Raw genomic sequence first — 15,082 nt, 5'->3', positions numbered from 1 at the left:
GCTGAGTAATATTCCATTGTGTATATTTTCTTTATCCACATTTTCTTTATCCATTCATCTGTTGAAGTGCACCTAGGTTGGTTCCATAGTTAGCTATTGTGAATTGAGCTGCTATAAACATTGATGTGACCGTGTCACTATAGTATGCTGATTTTAAGTTCTTTGGGTATATGCTGAGGAGTGGGATAACCGGGTCCAATGGTGGGCAGTTCCGTTCCAAGTTTTCTGAGGAATCTCCATATTGCTTTCCAGAGTGTTTGCACCAATTTGCATCCCACCAGCAATGTACGAGTGTACCTTTACCCTCACATCCTCGCCAACCTTTATTGTTACTTATATTCTTTTTTAAAAATATTTTTTAGTTGTAGATGGACATAATGCCTTCATTTTATTTATTTATTTTTATGCAGTGCTGAGGATCACACCTAGTGCCTCACATGTGTTAGGCAAGCGCTCTACCACTGATCTACAACCCTACCCCCACTTGTATTCTTGATAATTGCCATTCTGACTGGAATGAGATGAAATCTCTATGTAGTTTTAATTTGCATTTCTCTAATTGTTAGAGTTGTTGAACATTTTTTCATGTTTGTTGATCGATCGTATTTCTTCTTCTGTGAAGTGTCTATTCAGTTCTTTTGCCCATTTATTGATTTTATTTTGGTGTGAGAAAACATCTTTTCATATGTTAAAGGACTTATTTGTATTTTGGGGTTTAACTTTGAGTTCTGGTTCTTTTTGTAAATTAATACACAGATGCTCTTTGATTGATGATGGTGTTATACTCTATTAGACCCATCAAGATTAATGACACAGTAAGTCAGATATATACTTATATCCTGTTGAAAGCCACAGCCGAAGGGGCCCCAGCAAACTTTCAGACTGCTAGCTGATGATTGGCTCACAGTGGGCCCCAGCAACATCTAGCTGATTGGCTCCTCTGCAGTGATGCTCATTGGGCTGTTTTCCTGCCCTTTCAGGCCACGGAGCTGCTCATTGGGGGACTTTTTGGCTCCGTCCATGTGACCCAGCCAATCAGCCTCAAGAGGTAGAGGATGGTGGGAGATGTGGAGGCTGGCGGTTGGGGAGTGTGGCTTGTGGGAAGCCGGTGCTGGCAGTTGGGCTCTGAGGGTTTTTTCCTGAGGAGCTGTTTTGTTTGGCGTGTGTGGTTCTAAAAATAAAGTTAGTTTCTTTTGACAAGTGGCTCCTGAATTGTGCCCAGCCAGACTGCGGCAATATCCCTAATCTACTGGCCATCTTAATTTAACCTATTCTACTTTACACGTGCTCAGAGCACTTATATTATTCTACAGTTGAGCAAAATTGTCTTAACACAAAGCATTATTAATAGTAAGATGTTGAATATCTCATATACATACACAGATAGTCATTTTTTAGACAAGATGGGATATGAAAATCCAAAATTCAATATTCAAAAATGCTGGCACCACAGTACAATGTAGAGTATCTGTTGTTTACTTTTGTATGCCAGTGGCTGACTGGGAACTGCAGCTTCCTATCACTATCCAGCATTACAGGAAAGAAAACTTGGTACTGCATATCCCTACCCTGGGAGAAGATCAAAACACGAAGCATGGTTTTTCTGAGTGTGTATCACTTTTATATCGTCATAAATAAAACAACAACAGCAACCAAGAAAAAAATGCATAAGTCAAGCCATTACAGATGGTGACCATCTGTATCTGCATTTAGATTTCAAAATGAATCTTGAATTTTAATCAGTCTAGAGTATAAGCTCTGTGACAATCAGGGCTATTTGTTTTTATTGTTTTTTATTATATTGATTCTACTGTATCCCAGGTATTTTGAAGAGTAAGGCATATGGCATATGCTTAATACATATCTGGGGAATGAATGACTGACTGTTGCTAGTCAGTAACTGAGTCTGATCAAGTTTAGACAAACAGAAGGAACTTTGGGCTCTTTAAAAACTGAAACTCTTTTAAAATATATGATTAAAGAATATGTAACATGAAAGTTATCTCTTAACCATTTACAGTGTACAGCTCAGTAGTGTTGATTACATTCATATCCATCACTGCCATCTATCCATGGAACTCCTCATCTGGCAAAATTGAAATTCTGTAGATATTAAGCACTATATACCTATTCCCTCCTTTCCCCAGCTCCTAGCAACCACCATTCTACTTTCTATGAGTCTGACTACTCTATGTACCTCATGTAAGTGGAATCATACAATTTTGTACTTTTGAAACTGGTTGATTTCACTTAGCACCATGTCTTCAAGGTTTATCTATGTTATAGCATGTTTCATAAGTTCCTTCCTTTTAAAGGATGAATCATACTCCATTTGTCTGTCAGTGGACACTTGGGCCACTTCTACCTTTCAGTAGAAGTGTACAAATATTTGTTTAAAATCCCTTCTTTTACTTACTTTGGTGTTTGCTCCAAATAAGTAGAATTGCTGTATCACCTGGTAATTTCATATATATTTATTTTATTACATGTTTATTTATTTATTTGTGTTGTACCAGTGATTGAACTCAGGGACACTCAATCACTAAGCCGTATCACCAGCCTTTTTAATGTTTTGAGACAGGGTCTTACTAAGTTGCTTAGGGCCTCACTAAATCACTGAGGCTGACTTTGAATTTTCAATCCTCCTGCCTCAGCCTCCCAAGCAGGGGATTATAGGTGTGCGCCCCTGCATCCAAACACCCATGTTTAATATTTTGAGAATCTGGGAGCTGCAGCTTTTTTTTGTGTGTGTGTATGTGTGTGTGTGTGTGTGTGTGTGTGTGTGAGAGAGAAAACATCTTTTTATATGTTAAAGGCCTTATTTGAATTTTTGGGTTCAACTCTGAGTTCTGGTTCTTTTTATAAATTAATATACAGGTGCATTTTTTTTTTACAGCACCTGCAATGTTTTCTATTTCCCATCAGCAATGCACAAGAGTCCCTATTTCTTCATATCCTTACCAACACTCTTCTTTTTAAAAAGATATAACAGGGGCTGGGGTTGTGGCTCAGTGGTAGAGCGCTTGCCTAGCCTGTGTGAGGCACTGAGTTCAATTCTCAGCATCACATACAAATAAATAAAATCAAGGTCCATCAACAACTAATATATGTATATATATATATATATATATATATATATATATATATATATATTAAAAAGATATAATAGTCCTCTTAGTGGATGTGAGGTGGTCTCATTGTGGTGTTGATTTGTATTTATCTAATGACAAATGATGTTGAGCATCTTTTCATGTGCTTATTTATATATCTTCTTTGGAGGGCTGGGAATATAGCCCAGTTGGTAGAGTGCTTGCCTTGCATGCACAAGGCCCTGGGTTCAATCCCCAGCATCACAAAAAACAAAACACAACGAAACAAAATCATATATCTTCTTTGGAGAAATATATGTTCCAGTCCCTTGGTAATGTTTTAATTGGGTTGTTTGGTTGAGTTGTAGGAACTCTTTGTACCTTCTGGACATCAATCCCTTATCAGATATATGATTACAAATCTATAGGTTGTCTTTTTTGATTCTGTTGATAGACAAACATTCTTCGTTTCAATGGAAGGCTAACTGATCTATTTTTTTCCTTTGTTGCCTGTGCTTTTATTGTCACATTTAAGAAAGCATTGCCAAATCCAATGTCATGAAGTTTTTCCTCTATATTTTCTTCTAAGTTTTTTTTTTTTCTCCCCAGATTCTACCTATAAATGTCAAAATAGTGGTAGGTTATGTGCTCCACCCCTACCCTTGATACATATTCAGGAACTGGCTCCCCCTGCCCCCTAGGTAATTTTTGGGTCTGGAATAGTTCTGAAAGTCAAGAGATCTAAATATGTTATGGAGTAGCTGAATTTTTACCTCTATCTCCTAGCTTTCTTTCTTTTTTTTTGTACCAGGGTTTGAACACAGGGGTGCTTAGCCACTGAGTCACATCCTCGGCCCTTTTTGACATTTTTTGTTTTGAGACAGGGTCTCACTAAGTTGCTCAGGACCTCACTAAGTTGTTGAGGTTGGCCTTGAACTTGTGATACTCCTGCCTCAGCCTCCTGAGACTCTGGGATTACAGGCCTGCACCACCACACACGGTCTATTTCCTAGCTTTCTATAAAATTAGAGAGAGAAAAAAAAAGTCCGAGTTCTTAAAAAAATACACTAGGCTCCAGAGATATAACAATCTTTTGTTTTCTATATGAGGCTTGAGGGAAAAAAATAAACCTTTAAATTTTCTTCATCAGTTGAAATAGGTCGGGTTTTTTTCGAAAGGAATTTAAAAACTTAAGGAAAGAGGAAGGAGAAGAAAGCCATCAACATATAATACACTACTTTGGGCACAGGTGAAATGCTGGACAGGGGGCTTTGGCGTTAGGCAACACTGCCTCCTAGAGGTTGTCTCTGTGCTATGCACCACCCTCCTCAACAATTGTCATAGACAATTGAGGTACTTTTTAATCTGGAGCATTTCGGGACTTCAAAGTGGGAACCAGCCATATCCTTGATGTACATGGAGGCTAGAGGCTCTGTGAGAAATAATTTTTCATGGCTGCCCTGAGATCCAGACATGTGTATATTCGAAGAGAGGTTGAGCTTCTTGGATGGGACTGGACTTCAGAATGACAACAGGGCTCCTGAAACCTCATTACCCAGAGGAAAAAGAATGGCCCAGTAAGTCAGCCTAAGCATCAGGGTCTCAAGTCCAGAAGGAGCAGGGATTGCAGGCAGTGTGAAGCTGTTTTTTTCTTTGTTGTGTGTGCTTTTATTGTCATATCTAAGAAAGCATTGCCAAATCCAATGTCATAAAATTTTTTGTCTAAGTTTTCTCCCCAGATTCTACCTATAGGTGTCAAAATAGTGGTAGGTTATATGCCCCCCCCCTCCCCCAGGGAACCCTTGATACATATACAGGAACTGGCTTTTTTAAAATTTAATTTTATTTTTGTACAAGGGATTGAACTCAGGAATGCTTAACCACTGAGCCACATCTCCACTGTTTTTTATATTTTATTTATTTATATTTTGTTTAGAGACAGGCTCTTGCTAAGTTGCTTAGGGCCTCCCTAAGTTGCTGAGGGCAGCTTTGAACTTGTGATCCTTCCACGTCATTCTCCTGAGCAGCTGGGATTACAGGCATGCCCCACCATGCCCTGCAGGGACTACTTTTTATCTAGTCTCCCCCGAGGGGAAGGCTGTGGTATGAAGGAAGAGAAATGGATAGATGATCAACTATCCCTGTTTTCCCAGAACTGTACAGTTTCAGCACTGCAATCCTGTGTTCTAGATTGAGGGAAGCCCCTCAGTCCCTGGCACACTGAAATGGTTGGTCACCTTATAGATGGATCACTAAGTGCCAAGAATTCTGTTGTGGGAATTCCCTCCTCAAGAGTCAACAGGAGAAATAGCCTGATTTTCCCAATGCCTGGAGAGAAAGGAGATCCTAAATCTGGTGGAGCCTCAGATTAGCAACACTGTTGCTGACTGCAAAACACCAAAGACAAAATACATGTTCCATAAAAGGAAATAAAAATAGATTGACTATGCTAGAGCAACAAAGGAAGCCAGAATGCAATGATGCAACATCTTCAAAATATTTGTTGCTTTACAATACTTTGCATGCTAGGCAAGTGCTTACTGAGCCTAGAGGAACTTCTAAAGTTACACTGTCCCATGTGGTAGCTTTAAGCCCCTAAAGCTAGTTACATTTAAATTATATGAAATTAAAAATTTAGCAGTGCAATCACATTTGTCACATTTCAAATTCTCAATAGCCACATGTGGCCAGTGGCCACTATATTGGACAATGCAGATAGAGAATATTTCCACCATTGCAGAAAGTGTTTAAAGATATACCTGAAGTGGAAGGAGAAAATTCCAGAACAAGGGTCTGAAATACAAGTGGAAAATCTAGTAAAGAAAACACTAAATGTGTGAGTAAATCTAAATACAGCTAATGATATAAAATAATATTAATGTCTCAATTGTAAAGTTATAAAAATGAAGTGCGAAATTACTTATACATAGAAATCAGCAAGTAGGTTACAGTTAAAATATTCTACCTAAAACATTTATCATTCTTCTAAAGACTGGACCAAGAAATAAAATTTAGCAATATACTGTATTCAAGTAACATACTTAAAAGGATGCATCTTAAATAAGGCTTCAAAACATATTAAGTAAAAAATGACAACAATAGGAAACAATTGACAAGTTCATATCATCATAAAGCATTTTAAATATATTTCTCTCAGTATTTGGTAGATCAAGCAGATACATGAGTGAGGACACAGAAGACTTGAACATCACATTCATCTTAATCTAATGGATTTAAATAGAATTCTGCAGTCATTAATTGGATAATATGCTTTTCCCTTAATGTCAACAACTTACATGACCATAGTACAATCATGAAAGCCTGGAAGCTAAAAATTGGTACAATATTTAGTAAACTACAGACTTTCTTGGAATTCCAACAATTTCCCTCTTAATATCACTTTTCTGTTTCATGATTAGATCATGATTCCATGTCACCTTCAGGGTTTTTTTTTTTTTAAATTTTAGTTGTTGATGGGATTTTATTTTTATTTATTTATATGTGGTGCTAAGGATCAAATCCAATGCCTCACCAATGGGAGACAAATGCTCTCCACTGAGCCACAACCCCAGCCCCTCACATTCAGTTTTTACCTCTCCTTAATCTCCAATCCAAGCAGTATTTTCAAGATACAATTTACATGCAATATAATTTTATTGGTTACAATTCAGGGTGGGTTTTTTTTTAAATATATTTACAGAGATGAGCAAATGTTACTATAATTTAGTTTTAGTATTTTCTTTCTTTCTTTCTTTTTTTTTTTGTACCAGGGAATGAGGTGCTAAACCACTGAGCCACATTCTAAGCCCTTTTTAATATTTTATTTAGAGACAGGGTCTTGCTGAGTTGCTCAGGGTCTCACTAAGTTGTTGAGGCTGGCTTTGAACTTTCAATCCTCCTGCCTCAGCCTCCCAAGCGGCTGGGATTACAGGTGTGCGCCACTGTGCCTGGCTTTAGTAGATTTTAATTTATTCCCAAAGACAGCTTGTCTCTCTCAGACTGGTGTAAAGAGAGAACTTCACAGTCCTCCAAAGAAGCCCAGCAGGCAGAAGCTGTGAACTTGAGGAAGAGCTGCCCCTCACTGCTCTTTCTCTGCTGTGGTTGTTAGAGGACCTACCCGCTCATGTCATGCTGAGGGGAGCTGCACTCATGTGCTCAGTTATTTCTAGTTCCTGCAGGTGGGAGAGATTGTTTCTTTGTTCTGGATTGACCTGGGAATTGAGAAATGCCTTCCTGTGCTGCAGCAGGAAGAAAACATTTGATCACTGGTTGTTAAAAGGAAACTATTCTAGGCTGTCCACAGTTTAGATGGTTTGCTCTTCAGGAGAATCTCACACACATGAACTTTGTAGGTGCTGAGGGGACACAAAATCAATAATCAGGCAAAAATCCTGACAATTTATTTAAGGGAGGCTCAGAACAACTGTTTGGCCAGGGTTTTCCAAAGAAATAATATGCACACAGAGTTGGGTTTTTTTTAGTGCTATTTATTTGGAAATTATGCTTGAAAGTAGTGTTTAGAGCTACAGAATTTCCAGGTCAACATGGGCTACTCTGTTGTAGATTTGTATCATGTCATTTAGCTAAGCTGAAACTGCATTGCCTGCAACTGCCATCCCTGTAGAGTTCCAGGTTAGTATGTATCTCAAGAATATTGAATAAGATTTGGGATTTTCTTACTCAGAAGGTTGGAGCAGAGAGAGAAACATTTATTTTAAGAAACTGGATCACCTGATGATGGGGACTAAGTCTATAGAACAGGCTAAGACTTGGCAGGCTGGAATTCAGGAGATAATTGGTATTATGGTCTTGAGCGGGAAATTTGCAGGGTAGGCCAGCAGGCTGGAAACAAGGAGGGTTTCTATGTTGCAGTTTTGAGGCAGAATTCCTTCATCTTCAGAAAACAGCAGTTTGCTCTGAAGGACTTCAATTGATTGAATGAGGCCCACCCACATTATGGAGAGTAACCTGTTTTACTTAAACTCTGCTAATTGTGTAAACTTTCCATTTTTTGTGGTTGCACATGATGTGAAGTTACATCTGGTCATGTATTCATATATGAACATAGGAAAGTCATGTCTGACTCATTGTATTGTATTTCCTATTCCCATCCCTCTTCCTTCCTTCATTCCCTTTTGTCTAATCCAGTGAACTTCTATTCCCCCAAACCCCACTTATTGTAAGTTAGCATCCACATATCAGAGAGAATTTGGCTTCAGTTTTGGTGATTGGCTTATTTCACTTAGCATGATAGTCTCCAGTTCCATCCATTTACCTGCAAATTCCATCATTTCATTCTTCTTTATGGCTGAGTAACATACCACATTTTCTTTATCCATTCATCTGTTGAAGGGCACCTAGGTTGGTTCAATAGCGTAACTATTGTGAATTGAGCTGCTATAAACATTGATGTGGCTGTGTCACTATAGTATGCTGATTTTAAGTTCTTTGGGTATATGTTGAGGAGTGGGATAACTGGGTCCAATGATGGGCTGTTCCATTGCAAGGTTTCTGAGGAATCTCCATACTGCTTTCCAGAATGTTTGCACCAATTTGCAGTCCCACCAGCAATGTATTAGTGTACCTTTTCCCCCACATCCTCGACAACATTTATTGTTACTTGTATTCTTGATAATTGACATTCTGACTGGAGTGAGATGAAATTTCACTGAGTTTTAATGTACATTTCTCTAAGTGCTTGAGATGTTGAATATTTTTTTCATGTATTTGTTGACCGATCATATTGATTCTTCTATTAAGTGTCTGTTCAGTTACTTTGCCCATTTATTGATTGGGTTATTTGGGTTTTGGGGGGAGTGCTAAATTTTTTTTAGTTCTGTGTATATCCTGGAGATTAATGCTTTATCTGAGATGCAGGTGGCAAAGATTTTCTCCCATTCTGTAGTTTCTCTTCACATTCTTGATTGTTTCCTTTGCTGTGAAGAATTTTTTTAGTTTTATATCATCTCATTTATTGGTTTTACTTCTTGCACTTTAAGACTCTTGTTGAGGAATTCAGTCTCTAAGCTGACGTGATGGAGAGGTGAGCCTACTTTTTCTTCTAGTAGTCACATGATCTCTGGTCTTATGCCTAGGTCCTTGATCCACTTTGAGTTGAATTTTGTGCAGGGTGAGAGATAGGGATCACATTTCATTTTTCTACATATGAATTTCTAGTTTTCTCTGGATCATTTTTTTTTTTTAAAGAAAGAGTGAGAGAGAGAGGGAGAGAGAGAGAGAATTTTTTATAGTACTTGGCGGACACAACATCTTTGTTTGTACGTGGTGCTGAGGATCGAACCCAGGCCGCACGCATGCCAGGTAAGTGCGCTACCGCTTGAGCCAATCCCCAGCCCCTCTGGATCATTTGTTAAAGAGGGTATCTTCTCTCCAATGTATGTTTATAGTGCCTTTGTCTAGTATGAGACTGAGAAACTGATGTGACTCCATTTTTGAAAATAAATAAATAACAGCAGCTTCTACCTCAAGGCCTGTCCTAAGGAAGGGGGTGTGACCCTTCTCCTTGGAAAAACCCACAGAGCCTTCCTAGGCACATACCCACCCTGCTGAGTTGTTTGTCTGCAGGTTCCAGGCGTCCCTGACTCAGGCTAGGTGAGGACCCATAGCAACCCCCTAGCAACCACCAATCAGCATGAGACAGGGAAAATACCTGGGATGCCAGATGACCCCACAGTAGTTTATGGTGGTTTATCAATGTTGGGAAACCATGTAGTTTAGCACATACACTTTTCGTGGCTTAAACCAATCAGTTCAAACGAATTCCCCTCTTGAACTAACCAATCACCCCTACCCAACTTGTTCCTGCCAGTGAATGTGCTAATCAATGTTATTGTTTGATTTTCCCGTGGTATAGAATGACTTGCTGTGTGAGGTTGTGACACATAGAGTATCCCCCCAAAACCTATAAATCCTCACTGAACAAAGGACCGGGACTCACTCCCTGGGACCACTGCGTTGGAGTCCAACTGTTGTGAGTCCAGGCTCGAGCTTGCAATAAAGACTCTTGCATCGGATCCTGGAGGTCTGTTGGGGTCCCACAAATCTGGCATTACAAGATCACTGTATTTACATGGGTTTTTAAAGACCCTTATTTTTACTTTTATTTATTTATTTATTTATTTTGGTACCGGGTTTGAACTCAGGGGCACTCAACCACTGAGCCACAGCCTCGTTGTTGCTGAGGCTGGCTTTGAACTCGTGACCCTCCTGCCTCAGGCTCCTGAGCTGCTGTGATTACAGGTGTGGGCTGCTGTGCCCAGCAAGACCCATGCTTTTTTTTTTTTTTTTTTAATATTTTTTAGTTGTAGTTGGACACAATACCTTTATTTTATTTATTTGCCTTTATGTGGTGCTGAGGATCGAACCCAGTGCCTTTCGCGTGTTAGGCAAACGCATTACCACGAAGCCACGGCCCCAGCCCCAAGACCCTTATTTTTTAAAAATTTTTATTTATTTTTAGTTGTAGTTGGACACAATACCTTTGTTTTATTTACTTATTTTTATGTGGTGCTGAGGATAGAACCCAGGGCCTCGCACGTGCTAGGCGAGTGCTCTACTGCTGAGCCACAACTCCAACCCCAAGACCCTTATTTTTAATTAAAGCATTCAATATATGAAGTGAGAGTAGAATTGGTCACTACTGAGAATAGAATTGGTGTCTGAAAGATTAGTCATAACACAAAGCCAAACCATTAGGAAGCAAAAGCATGAAGAAAAAGAGCTGGGGATATAGCTTGGATTCAATGAAAAAAAAAAAAAAAATGAATCCATGAGACCTAACCTATGAATAGCAGAAATTCCAGAACAGAAAAAGAACAAAAGAAGAGAGTGTTAATTAAATCCTAGGAAAAAAAATTCCCTAAGCAGAAGAAACACTTGAATATCCATATTGAAAGGGGCCACCAAGACATAGGTAGGATTCATGGAGAGGCATTCACATGTAGAAACAGTCTAGTGAAATTTCTAATTTCCAGGATAATTAAAAATTCTTACAAACATGTCCTTTCACAGGGGAGAGAATCAGAATAGCTCTGATTTCTCATCTAAGATGTTGGAAACTAGAATAACAGATGTAGATAATGAGAGTGGGGTGGGCTGTGATTCTATACCCATACCATCTCTACCTAGCAAGAAAGCGTTTTTTGGGCTGGGATTGTAGCTCAGCTGTAGCGCGCTCACCTAGCACATGCAAGGAGCTGGGTTCGATCCTCAGCACCACATAAAAATAAACAAATAAAATAAATGTTAAAAAAAAAGAGAAAGCATTATCTACCACACAAAAGACAGTTTTAGGGATTCAGAGCATATACCCAGTACTCTGATTGAGGAAAATACTTGAGAAATGTGTTACCCAGGAGGCAGTAAAAATGACAAAGTTTACTAGATTGGAGAAGGGAAAGAGGAGAGAAATAGAGAAACTGGATCTTTGTATCATAAAGAATCTCTCTCTCTCTCTCTCTCTCTCTCTCTCTCTCTCTCCTTCTCTTTATCCTCTTGTTGGCTATCATGAACCCAGCAATTTCCCTCTGCCACACCCTTCTGTCATGATGTTCCCCCTCATCTTGGGCCCAGAGCTATGGAGTTGTCTAACTGAACCTCTGAAACCATTTCTTATTGGGATGACCCATCAATACCCCAAGATCCTGAAGAAACTGTTCTTCATATCATCATTTTACATTCTTCAGTTATTTCTGAAGTCATAAATAGTTGTCATGGTAAAATTTCCTGGATAAACTCTGAAGAAGAATTTGGTAGGCTGACTCCAATATGGCCACTGAATCAGAAGGCCAGTGATGAAAAATGTGGAACTATAATTTACTGATGTAAAAGTCATTTGGGTCTGGGGAAGGTTAACCATCTTGAGAAAGTGCTTGAAGATAGCAATTTCCTCCTTGCACCATGAATTGAGGCTTCCATGGAAAGGATACAGTATGTAGTTCAAATCATTCATAACATTCCTACTTTTCTGAATCAATCTATACCTTCCCTGTCATTTAAATTCTCCTGCAGGCACACTTGTAATCCCAATAACTTGGGAGGCTGAGACCGAAGGATTGCAAGTTTGAGGACAGACCCAACAACTTAGTGAGATCCTCAAAAATTTAGCAAGACTCTATATCAAAATAAAAAATTAGAAGGTTGGGGATATAATTCAGTGGCAAAGCACCCTGGGTTCAATCCCAAGGATAAAAAAAAAATTATCTTGCAATGTCCACAATAATGAGGCGTTCCACATCTCCATATATTATATGCATACTTGTGGATGAAACTCTAGTCATGAGAGAGTTACCCCTTGATCCATAAAATTTCTTTTTTTTTTTAAAGAAAGAGTGAGAGAGAGTGAGAAAGAGGGAGAGATAGAGAGAATTTTAATATTTATTTTTTAGTATTTGGCGGACACAACATCTTTGTCTGTATGTGGTGCTGAGGATCGAACCCGGCCGCACGCATGCCAGGCGAGCGCGCTACCGCTTAAGCCACCTAACCCCAACCCCCATAAAATTTCTTAGTGGCATGGAACTTTTCAGTAAAGGCCATGCAGATGCCTTTCTTTACCATCTCTGCTTTCCGATCCTGAAGAAACTGTTTTTCTTATCATCAGATATAAAGAATGTGACCCAGATCCAGCCACAATGAGATCATCCCATGGTCCAGAGAACAGTCCCTGCCGGTCACTTGAAAAGAATGATGGAAAATTGTCTTTATCATTTACATAGGATTAAAAGGACTATATGTGACCTGAGTAAGAAAAATATCATGATTCTTTTATTTATTTTCAACAGGGGAATTTTTCATACCTTTGTTTTATTTATTTATTTTTTTGTGTTGCTGAGGATCGAACCCAGTGCCTCACACATGCTTGGAGAGCACTCTACCACTGAGCCACAACCCTAACCCTATGATTCTTAGTATAGTGGGACAAGGGGTTGTCCTCTGGGGAGGGGATGAGAGGGTTAGTTAACAAAATACTATTGCATGAAGAGAAGACTGCTGTAGAGAATATCCAGTTCTCTTATACAGAAGCATACAGAAGACCAAGGTTATCCTGACACAGTGGAGCATGCCTATAATCCCAGCTACTTGGGAGGTTGAGGCAGAAGGATTGGAAGATCAAGTCTAGCCTGGGCAACTTAGTAAGATTTTATCTCAAAATTAAAAAATTAAAATGGGCTGGGGATGTAGCTCAATGGTAGAACATCCATGTGTTTAGTATCACACACACACACAAAAAAAAAACAAACAAACAAACAAAAAACAGGACCACATTCATTCCCCCAACCAAAGTGTCAAAACAAGTAAGATTCGCATGTACTCTTCATCTCCTGCAATGGGAACTGAAGAAGTCATGAACTTTTGGGGAGGTACATCACCAAGATAGTGGTGCTTCCTTCTTCCTCTTCTGTAGTGACTTGTGGTGCACAGTTTTACTCCCCAGCAATCAAAGTCAAATATAAATACTCAGATAAACGATTGCTGTCTGGATCTCCTGACATTTTACTTAATTCATCATTGCATTTTGAAGAATATATTCACTTACCTTCCCTGATTTTCTGGAAAAAAATTTTCCATAATATAAAAAGAGTTAAATCTATGGCATAAATGGGAAAATGACTTAAACAAAAGGATTCTTGAAAATGAAATCATAATGTAAGAAAAAAAGCAATACCCTAATACTAAAAGTTTAAACTCTATTTATAGATCCTGAGTGTTGAAATAAAGGTAGGGAAAGCAAATTAGGAAGCAAATGTTTTTAAAACTCTCTTTTAGTTTTCACTTTGCTGGGGTTGGGAAGAATGGGCAAATATAACATTTTAGTGGGAAAACAGAATTAAAATTTAGTTTTGATATATTAATGAAAAAATAGAGTCCTAATTTTATCTGTTAGGAAGATAATCATAAGCAGAAATTTAAGAGATACTGTAGAACTTCAAATTTATAGCAGGAAAAATATGAACAGAAACTAAACCAGAAAAAGGGGGGGAAATAGAGAAAATAGCACCAAGGAATGTATATGGTAAACATAAAGTACATGGAAAATATGAAATCAAGGGCACCATTTTTTTATATCTATTTCCTAGCTGTAGTTGGACACAATACCTTTTTTTAATTTTTTTTATTGATTGTTCAAAACATTACAAAGCTCTTGACATATCATATTTCATACATTAGATTCAAGTGGGTTATGAATTCCCATTTTTACCCCAAATACAGATTGCAGAATCACATCGGTTACACATCCACATTTTTACATAATGCCATATTAGTAACTGTTGTATTCTGCTACCTTTCCTATCCTCTACTATCCCCCCTCCCCTCCCCTCCCATCTTCTTTCTCTACCCCATCTACTGTAATTCATTTCTCTCCTTGATTTTTTCCCCTGGACACAATACCTTTATTTTATTTATTTTTATGTGATACTGAGGATTGAACCCAGGGCCTCCTCACACATGCTAGGCGTGTGCTCTACCGCTGAGCCACAACCCCAGTCCCCTCAAATGCACCATTTTTTTTCTGCATGTGAACAGGCTGAACTCATTTATTAAAAGAAGGTATTGAATTAGATAAAAACTAGACTAATGCTGTTTGCCAAATATGCAGCTAAAATAAAGAGGCAAGGCAAGGTGGACTAAAGAAACTGAAAGATATGCAAGAAAATAACAGTGGTTGTTTCTAGCAAGGGGCTGGGAACAAAGTTAGAAAGGAGACTTGTGTTTCACTCTATGTCATATTATGTCTTTTGATGTTGTACCTCGTGTATTTATTACCTTTCCAAAAATTAATCAAGAATTAATAAGAGAGCCTGGCATGGTGGTGCATGCCTGTAATCTTAGTGACTCATGAAGTTGAGGCAGGAGGATCACGATTTCAAAGCCAGCTTCAACAATTTAGCAAGGCCCTAAGCAACTAAGTGAGACTCTGTCTCTAAATAAAATACAAAAAAAGGTCTGGGTTCCATCCCTGGTTAAAAAAA

Source organism: Callospermophilus lateralis, chromosome 10 (genome assembly GCF_048772815.1).
Source record: "Callospermophilus lateralis isolate mCalLat2 chromosome 10, mCalLat2.hap1, whole genome shotgun sequence".
Classification (NCBI taxonomy): Eukaryota; Metazoa; Chordata; class Mammalia; order Rodentia; family Sciuridae; genus Callospermophilus; species Callospermophilus lateralis.
The sequence above is the reverse complement of the archived record's forward strand: the minus strand, read 5'-3'. Positions refer to the sequence as shown.